Below are 8,863 nucleotides of genomic sequence, written 5' to 3' on the forward strand. Positions count from 1 at the left end.
ACTCCGATTCCGTCGAGAGATCTCGACTACCGGTCTAAAATCCGACCGCCAAACGCAAGTGCATCTTTCACGAGGTAGAGAAGAGAGCTACCTCAGACGAGTCGCTCTCGTCGGCACTGCGTTCCCGAAAATCCATCCTAATTGCAAGGGACTGTCTATTTAAATACCACGTAACCGCATTTATTAAATTCTGCGAAATATGGCGCGCGTTCCTAACACTAGCCAGAAATAAATATACTAACAAGGCTTTCCCGGCGTGCGTGCATAAAAACGATACACGCTGCGTCAACGGTCATTGACCACGCCCGAATCACAACACGCGCCGTATATACCATTTAAAGGTATTGTTACGATCCAAAATATCTTATATCCGAGATACACACCATTGTATACTATCATATCAGCTTTAATAAATTCTAGCTCCTTATCGCGGCACGCTACAATGTGCATCTGCGACTCAAAGAAAATTGCATAAAATAACGACTTAGCGCCTCGCGCCGAATATCGCGCTCACGCATAATTAAACGCGTTCACACACAGCTACACGCGCTCACACACACAACCACGCGCACATACATTCACACTGTAATTCAGACACCCAATAAACTTGTTTATTTTATTTTTCACATACGTTCTCGCTCGTTTACAAAACCTCGAACCCGGATTTCCGATCCCATTATCTAGCAACGAAATCGCGCGGAAATCACTCCGTGACATGGTGCTATTTCTTAGAGGCGGGAATTTAGCTTTTTGCAATTGTTTGTAAATTGTACAGTCTTTGTAGTTAGCTGGATAATTCCTTCCGCACAGAACACACTTTACTTTATCAGATCTTTCTTTATGTAGGCAGTCTGATGTTCTGTACACTTTACACAACGGCAGTCTGATTACCTGTACACTTTACACAACGCGGAGGATGAAAACAGAAGTTCTTTATGTGACCGTATCGTTGACAATTCATGCATTGGGGTATTTCACGTTTGAAGTGCGGCGCTTCAAATTTGACTTTTGTGTTTAACAGATATTCAATTGTGTAAATATTTTTATTATTTTCGTCTGGTCTCAGATCCACAGAAAATAAGGATGGAGGCTTTTTCGTTATTCTTTATCGCATATTCATAATATTTAATACTATGTGACCATAACTTTCGATTTCCTTTTTTATACTTTCGATCTCAACTGAGTAATGCATGTTTCTTAATACTACTCTGAAGGATTTCTCTTGTTTCTTCTGGTAAGTATGATATTCCGTATTTTTTTCCTTTAGAGCTTTAACAATTACATCATAGTCTTCGATGGTTTTGGCTTGAACCTTGACTTGTTCTTGACTTTGCACTTTAATAATATAATTATCCTTAGAGATTAAGTTTAACATATTCATTAACGGACTAATACTGACACCTGAAATGAATATGGGTTATGTTAGGTTTAATGATATCTATGCTTTCCGATTCTTCGATTTCCTGATTGTCTAAATATTTATATCTATTGGCTGTATTAACTGGCGCGCTTAGCCAGTAATCGGCAATGGGTGTTTGTTTTGAATTGCGCCGTGTGTTATTATTTTCTGGGCTAGATACAGGTCGTTTGTTCTTACTTTTAATTTCTTGCCAGCCATTATGTTTTTCCACAATTTGCTGTTTTGAGAATATCCCATTGCTACTATGGGATTGATCCATCGTGAATCCGGCTGATTGTCCCGGTAAATCTGATTGCTCTTGTTGCGGCTCAGCATCCGTCTGCTCTTGTGTATTGTTATGTGTTATTTTTGTCTGTGTGATTTTCACGACAGTGTTATCACATCCACTGGCCATAGTGGCCACGGATTATTTGGGCAGAGATTATTGCCCCCTTCAAACCTTGAATTGTCAGTAGTGCCCGTTGGTTATTAGATATTAACTATTAGTATAACTTATGTATTATGTCTTACATATGCGAGAAAACAAAATTGCAAATTAAATTAAATACTATTATATCAAATTTAGGAAAATACGAACCCAAAAGTCCTGTAAATGTCAAACCAAAAGTAACACTACTACAAGATGTCCTAAACACTTCGGAATGTATTAGTAAGTTTTATATTAAATTATTATTATTTGTTATTTTTTTAGAAAATTACTATCATTATCATTATTTATAATATTTGTTAAAATATTAATTGACTTCCGTTTCCGGTAGCGAGAGTATCAGTTGAGTGAGAGTGGTGTGTGATTTTAAGGGAGAGTAGATCGAGGGTGAAAAGGGTTGAGAAGGAGAAGGAGTGGTGGAGTGGCAGAGAAGGGTCAGGTGGAGTCAGGAGAGTGGAGGAGAGGGTATTGAGTGTACAGAGAGTGGAGGAAAGGTTGGAAAGAGAATAGAGCAAAGCGGCGCAGGCCATAGAGTAACGGGAGAAGATAGAGGGATAGGCGGGAGAAGAGAAGTAGAGGTGGCGACGACAGGCGGCAGAAATGGGAAGTACAGAGGAAAGGAAAATGAAAAGGTTGACAGGGAATGGGAAAGAAGTGGAGGAGAAGGAGGGTGAGAGAGGGGAACAGAGGGGTAGAGAGGTTAGTGAAGAGGAAGAAAAGGGAGAGGAAGGGGAAGAGTGATAGGAAAAAGGTAGGAAGACCGAGGAATGTGGAGAGGTTGGCAAGGGAGAGAGCGAATAGCATGCCGCTGTTAGAGGTGTTTAAGAGGGGGGAGAAAAGAAAGGAGAGGCAGGGGGAAGAAAGGGAGGTAGAAGGGATAGAGATTTTTAAGAAAAGTCACAAAGTAGAGAGGTCACCGGTGAAGGAGATGGGAGGGGGATGGGAAGATATTATAAGGGAAATGAGAGAAGGTTTTAAGGAGCTAATGAGAGAGATGAAAGAGCTAAGAGAGGGTAGAGAGGAGATGAAGGCATGGATGGAGGAAAGTAAGAAGGGGTGGGAAAAGGAGAGTGAGGAGTTGAAGAAGAGAATGGAAAGTTTGGAGAAAAGGTTGGGGGAGTATGAGAAAAGAGAGGGAGGGAGAGGAGGGGAAGATAGGAGAAAGGAGGAGAAAGAGGGAGGGGATTTGATGGAAAGAATAGGAGAAGGAGTAGGAGAACTGGAGGGAAGGATGAGGAGGATGGAGTTGGAGGGGGAGAAGAAAAGGAGAGGAAAAGGAATATAATAATAAGAGGAGTTGTGGTGAAGAAGGAAGGGCAGGAAGGGCTAAAAGAGGAAGTGGAAGGGATAGTGAAGGCAACGGGAGCAGTGGTAGAAATAGAGGGGATAAGGAGGATAGGGGGAAGGGGAAAAGAGAGAGGGGAAATGGTGTGGGTAAGATTCGCAAGCGTGCAGGAGAAACTAGAGGTAATGAAGGGAAAAACGAAGCTTAGAGATAGGAGGGAGCGGATTACGGATGATCTGACGGAAAGAGAGAGAAGGGTGGATTGGCTAATCAAGCGAGAAGTGGAAATGAGAAGGAGGGAAGGGAAAAGTGGGATACATGAAACTGTGGGTAGAAGGGAAGATGTGGATATGGGATGAGTTGGAGGATGAGTTAAGGGAGAGAAAAGAGCAGGTGGGATTAAAAGAGAAGACGGTAGGGGAAGAAGTTGGAGTGAGAAAGAGAAAGGAGGTTTTTTGCTAGAGGGGGGGCAGGAGGAAAGAGGGGAAGTGAAGATGGAAAAAGGGGGCAGAGGAAACAGAAAAAAGAGAAAAAGAATGGGAAAAAGAAAAATGTACAAAGTGGGTTTTTGGAATGTGGCAGGTTTAGAAAATAAGGATAAAGATTTTTGTGAAAAAATTAAGGGAATGGGACATAATATCTTTGAGTGAGACGTGGTTAAGGAAGAAAGAATGGGAAAGGGTAAGAAGGTGGCTTCCAAAAGGTTATATTTGGGAAGTGCAGGAGGCGGAAAAAAGAAATAAAAAGGGGAGAGCTATGGGAGGGATGATTTTGGGAAGAAGAGAAGAAATTGAGGTAGAAAGAGAGGAGAGTCAGGGAATAGAAGGAGGGATAATGACGGGGAAAATGTGTTTGGAGGAGAGTGGTGGAAGTTATATGTGAACAGGGACCTGGAAGAGAAAATGGAAAAATTGAGGGATTGGATGGAGGATGAAAAGGAAGGGGTAAGAGTGCTAATAGGGGGGGGATTTTAATGCGAGGACAGGAAGGGAGGGGGGGAGAGTAGGCGAAAGCTGTGAGAATATAGGAGAAGAAGGGAGAAGGTCGAAGGATGGGAAGATCAATGGTGATGGGAGGAGGTTGTGTAGATTTCTAGAGGAGGTAGGATGGTCAATATTAAATGGGAGTGTGATAGGGGATGAGGAGGGAGAATGGACGTACACAGGAGGAAAGGGGGGGTACAGTAATAGACTATGTGTTGGGGAATGAAGAGACGAGGGAGAGGGTTAAAAACATGAAGGTAGAAGATAGGGTGAATTCGGACCATCAACCAATTACGGTATGGGTGAAGAGGGCGGTAAGAAGGAAGAGATAAGGAAGGGTAGAAAGAAAGGAGGAAGAAAGGGTATTTGGACAGACGAAGGAAGATGGAAATTTGAGGAATTTTTTGGTAAAAAGGGTGAGGGATGGGAGGGGGCGGAAGAGGGATGGAAGAGGTTAAGGAGGAGAGTGGAAGAGGCACTGGAAAAGGTGGAGGAAGGAAGGGGAGGGAAGAAGAGGAAGGGATGGTGGGATGAGGAGTGCAGGAGGATGAAAGTGGAATTGAAGGAGGAGCTTAGGAGATGGAGGAGGGGAGGAGGGGAAGGGGAAAATTATAAGGTAATAAAGAAGGAGTATAGAAAATTATGTGAGGAGAAAAAGAGGGAGGAGAGAGAAAGATGGGAGAGAGAAATTGAGCTGGTAAAAACGGAGGGGCAGGTATGGAAGGTAGTAAACAGAGAAAGGAAAAGAAGGAGGGGAGTAAAAGAAGGGATTAAAATGGAAGAATGGGAAGGATATTTTAAAGAGGTGTTAGGAGGGGTAGACTGGAGAGTAACAAGGGAAGGAGGGAGTAAAGGAAGGGGATATGAGGAGAAAGGGGAGATTAGTAGAGAGGAAATAGGAAGGGTGTTGGGAAAATTGAAGGAAGGAAAGGCGGCGGGAGGGGATGGTATAGTAAATGTGGAAATATGGAGGGGAAGAGGTAAGAGAGTGGTTGTGGGAGATTTGTAATAGAGTATGGAGGGGAGAAGGATGGCCGGAGGAATGGAGAGAAGGAATAGTGGTGCCAATTGTGAAGAAGGGGGAAGGGGATAAGGTGGGGGAGTATAGAGGGGTGACTTTGACACAGACCGCATACAAGGTGTATGCGGCAGTGCTGGCAGAGAGGCTGAGGGAGGAAGTGGAAGTGAAAGGGATATTACCGCCGAGTCAAACAGGTTTCAGAAAAGGGATGGGAACGATTGACCAGATATATGTGGCGAATTATTTAATAAATAGGGAGATAGCAAGGAAGGAAAGAAAATTGGTGATGATGTTTATAGATATGAAGGCGGCTTTTGACTCGGTGGATAGGGGGATTTTGTTAGAGGGTATGAGAAAAAGAGGGGTGAGAGAGGGTCTGGTAGTGAGGTGTGAAGAGATATTGAGGGAGACGGTGAGTAAAGTGAGGATGGGAGAGAAAGAAGGGAGGAAATTTTGGACTGACAGAGGAGTGAGACAGGGGTGTCCGTTGAGTCCGTGCTTGTTCACCTTGTTGTTAGCGGATATAGATGAGGAGCTGGAAAAAGGGGGTGGGGAGGGGTGAAAGTAGGAGGAAGGAAAATTTTTTCTCTCGCATACGCGGATGATGTGGCAGTGGTAGCGGAAAGTGAGGGAGGGATGAAGGGAATGATAAGGGTGCTAGAAAGCTATGTGGGGAGGAAGGGATTGGAGGTAAATGTAGAAAAGACGAAGGTGATGAGATACAGGAGGGGAGGAGGGTGGTGGAAGAAAGTGGTTTGGAAGTGGAAGGGGAGGGAAGTAGAGGAGGTTAAGAAGTTTAGATATTTGGGGTACACGTTGACAGCAAACGGGAGACAGGTAGAACAGATAAAAGAGAGAGTGAGGAGAGGGGTGGTGGTGATGAGAGAGGTATGGAGGATAGGAAAAAGGAGGTTTGGAAAGGATTGGGCAAGAAGAATATGGTTGTTCGATAAGTTAGTATGGGCGGTTATGGGATATGGGGTAGAGATATGGGGGTGGAAGGAAAGGGTAGAAATAGAGAGGGTTCAGGACAGATACATGAAGTGGGTAGTTGGAGTGAGGAGGTATACGCTGGGATATATGGTAAGGGAAGAGTTGCAGAGGGATAAGTTAAGAGGGAGAGCAGGTTTGAGAGCGTGGGGATATGAAAGGAAATTGGAGGAAGGAGGAGGGGGAGAATTAGCCAGGTTATGTTGGGGAGAAGTAAAGAAGAGAGCAAAGGATGAGAAAGTGATGGGAGAGTGGGAAGAGGAAAGGAGAGAATTTTTTGCGGAAAAGGGATGGAAGCTGAGGGAGGTGGAGAGTTTAAGGGAGAAAGGGGAGTTGAGAGGAGAGGATTTGGTGGTGAGGGAGAGAAGGTGGCAGGAAGAGGAAAGATGGGAAAAAATAAGGAAATCGGAATTCAATAAATGGTATGGTAAGGTAAAGGGGAAGGGGGTTCCGGAATATTTGAGGAAGGGATGGTCAGAGGAAAGATGGCAAAGAGTAGCAAGGTTCAGATTAGGGGATGATATGAGGGGAGGTAAATATTGGGAAAGGGAGGAAAGAAGGAAGTGCAGGGTTTGTAAAGGGGGGAGGAGACTTGAGATCATATATGGGAGGAGTGCACAGACTGGGGAATAGAAAGAGGTTGGCAAGAGATGGTGTATGAGGTGCTGGGGGAGGAAGGTGAGGGGGAAAGGTGGATGAAAGATTTGGAAAAAATGAGGGAAGGGATGGAAGAGGGTGGGAGGAAAGGGAGTATGGAGGAGGATGGAGTGATTGAAAGTCAGAAAAGAAAATGCAGCGGAAACGGAGGTCCGGATGAATGAATGAGAAGAGAGTGGATGAAATGAATGGAGTGCGTCTCTTTCTCTCTCGAGCATAGATTAAGGCTGTAGATGTAAGATTAGATAAGAAAAGATGTGAGCGGAGCGGAGGTCCGCATCTGTACCCCGCAAGGGAATAAAGAGTATTATTATTATTATTATTATTGTTAAAATATTAATTAATAAAATATTATAAATGTCAATTAAAATTAATATTATTATTAATTCTTTTTATTCTTTATGTAGAAGTAGAAGGATATGTTAAAACCAATTTTTCAGAATCATTTAATATTAAATTAAATAAAATAATTGAATATGGATCAATTTACGGGTGGAACATATAAATTAGAGATACATGTGTTAAATTTCAAATATTATGACTTTCTAAAAATTGACATTAATAAAGGAGAAGTTACTGGTATCATGTACAATACAGGTAAAAAATACTTATTTATTAAATACTTATTTATTTTAAAATTTTAGAATCATTAAACAATCTAATCTAATCAGACTTTCTAAAAAATTTAATATACATAAAAATTAAATTTATAAAAATTTTTTTAAAACTATGTAGTTTTAAAAAAATGGTAAATTATATTATGTATTATATTATATTATTTACAATTGTTAATTTGCATTAAATATTTTAACTACATTTTTTTCTGTAGAAGATAAATTGATTTATCTCATATATCTTTTATTGATATATCTTATATAATTATCTATATTTTTTTATAGTAAATCCATCATATCTATCAATTAATGAAATAAAGAACATAAAAGAAATCGATAGGCATATGCCTTTAACTGCTTTGTTAAAAGGTGTGCATACACCTTGTAAAAGGAAATGTGAAGAAGCTGAAAGGGAAATTATTAAGACAATAAAATTATTAATTTATTTATTTTTATTAATTAAAATTTTTAAATATTATTAGGTATATGTATTGCGACGTCTTTTTCAATTAGATTCAAAATGAATCGCGACACTCCTCGAGATGTTGGATGGGAGCGTGCGCGGGGGAGCGAAAACGCCGTCAAAAAAATATAACGAAATTATTATACTCGCGTTCTGAGGAACAGGGATGGAGGACGTTCTCGCGCGAGCCGTGGCGGAGCGGAGACCGTATCGATATATCGAAAAGCTGGGCACCAGATGCGGTCTTTCACGCATCAGTTTTCGCGAAAAGCGGAAAGACGTTAAAAAAAACGATAGCCTGCTTCGCCACGGACCGACTAGCTCGCCTAACGGTAGAGGGGAGGGGTTATTAGAGAAAGTTAATTGATTATGCGAGTCTTCATGAAATTAACAGACGACAGACAAAACGATAATCGACAACCAAGCGAGACGAACACTTAAATAAATTACGCGATTTGAACAAAGAAAGATAAGTTTATTACTAGAAAAGTAAAATAACAGTATGAGTGAATAATTAACAAAATAGTAATAAGAAATGGCTCAATATTAAACAATAAATCAGTCGTCAGTAAGAAGCGATAATTTGACTGAGATTAATAATTCCTTACAGAGACTTTAGTTCGCTATTAATTCCAGGAGAAGCGAGAACGAATCATACAAATCAAGTAGAAACGACGATTCACAACAATTTCGAACGACATACGAAAGCGAGAAATACAATACAATTAATTCTGGCACGAATAATGTAACGGAATTCTGAGCAAATATCTGCTCGAAGTCGACAACTAATACGAGAGCGCTACGACAATCTGGTTGTTTATCCGAGCCCGTTTTTATGGCTGGAGTTCGCAGGACAGAGCGAGACTTTACGAAATACCAAGGATTTTCGGCACGAAAATATTCACGGATATTATTCAAACGATAGCGTAATTTCGGTAGCCAGATCAACAACTTATCGCGACGGACTTTTCCTCGCAATTTCCTAGTTCGCGAAACGAATCGA

This window comes from Camponotus floridanus, unplaced genomic scaffold (assembly GCF_003227725.1).
Source record: "Camponotus floridanus strain SB8 unplaced genomic scaffold, Cflo_v7.5 scaffold34, whole genome shotgun sequence".
Classification (NCBI taxonomy): Eukaryota; Metazoa; Arthropoda; class Insecta; order Hymenoptera; family Formicidae; genus Camponotus; species Camponotus floridanus.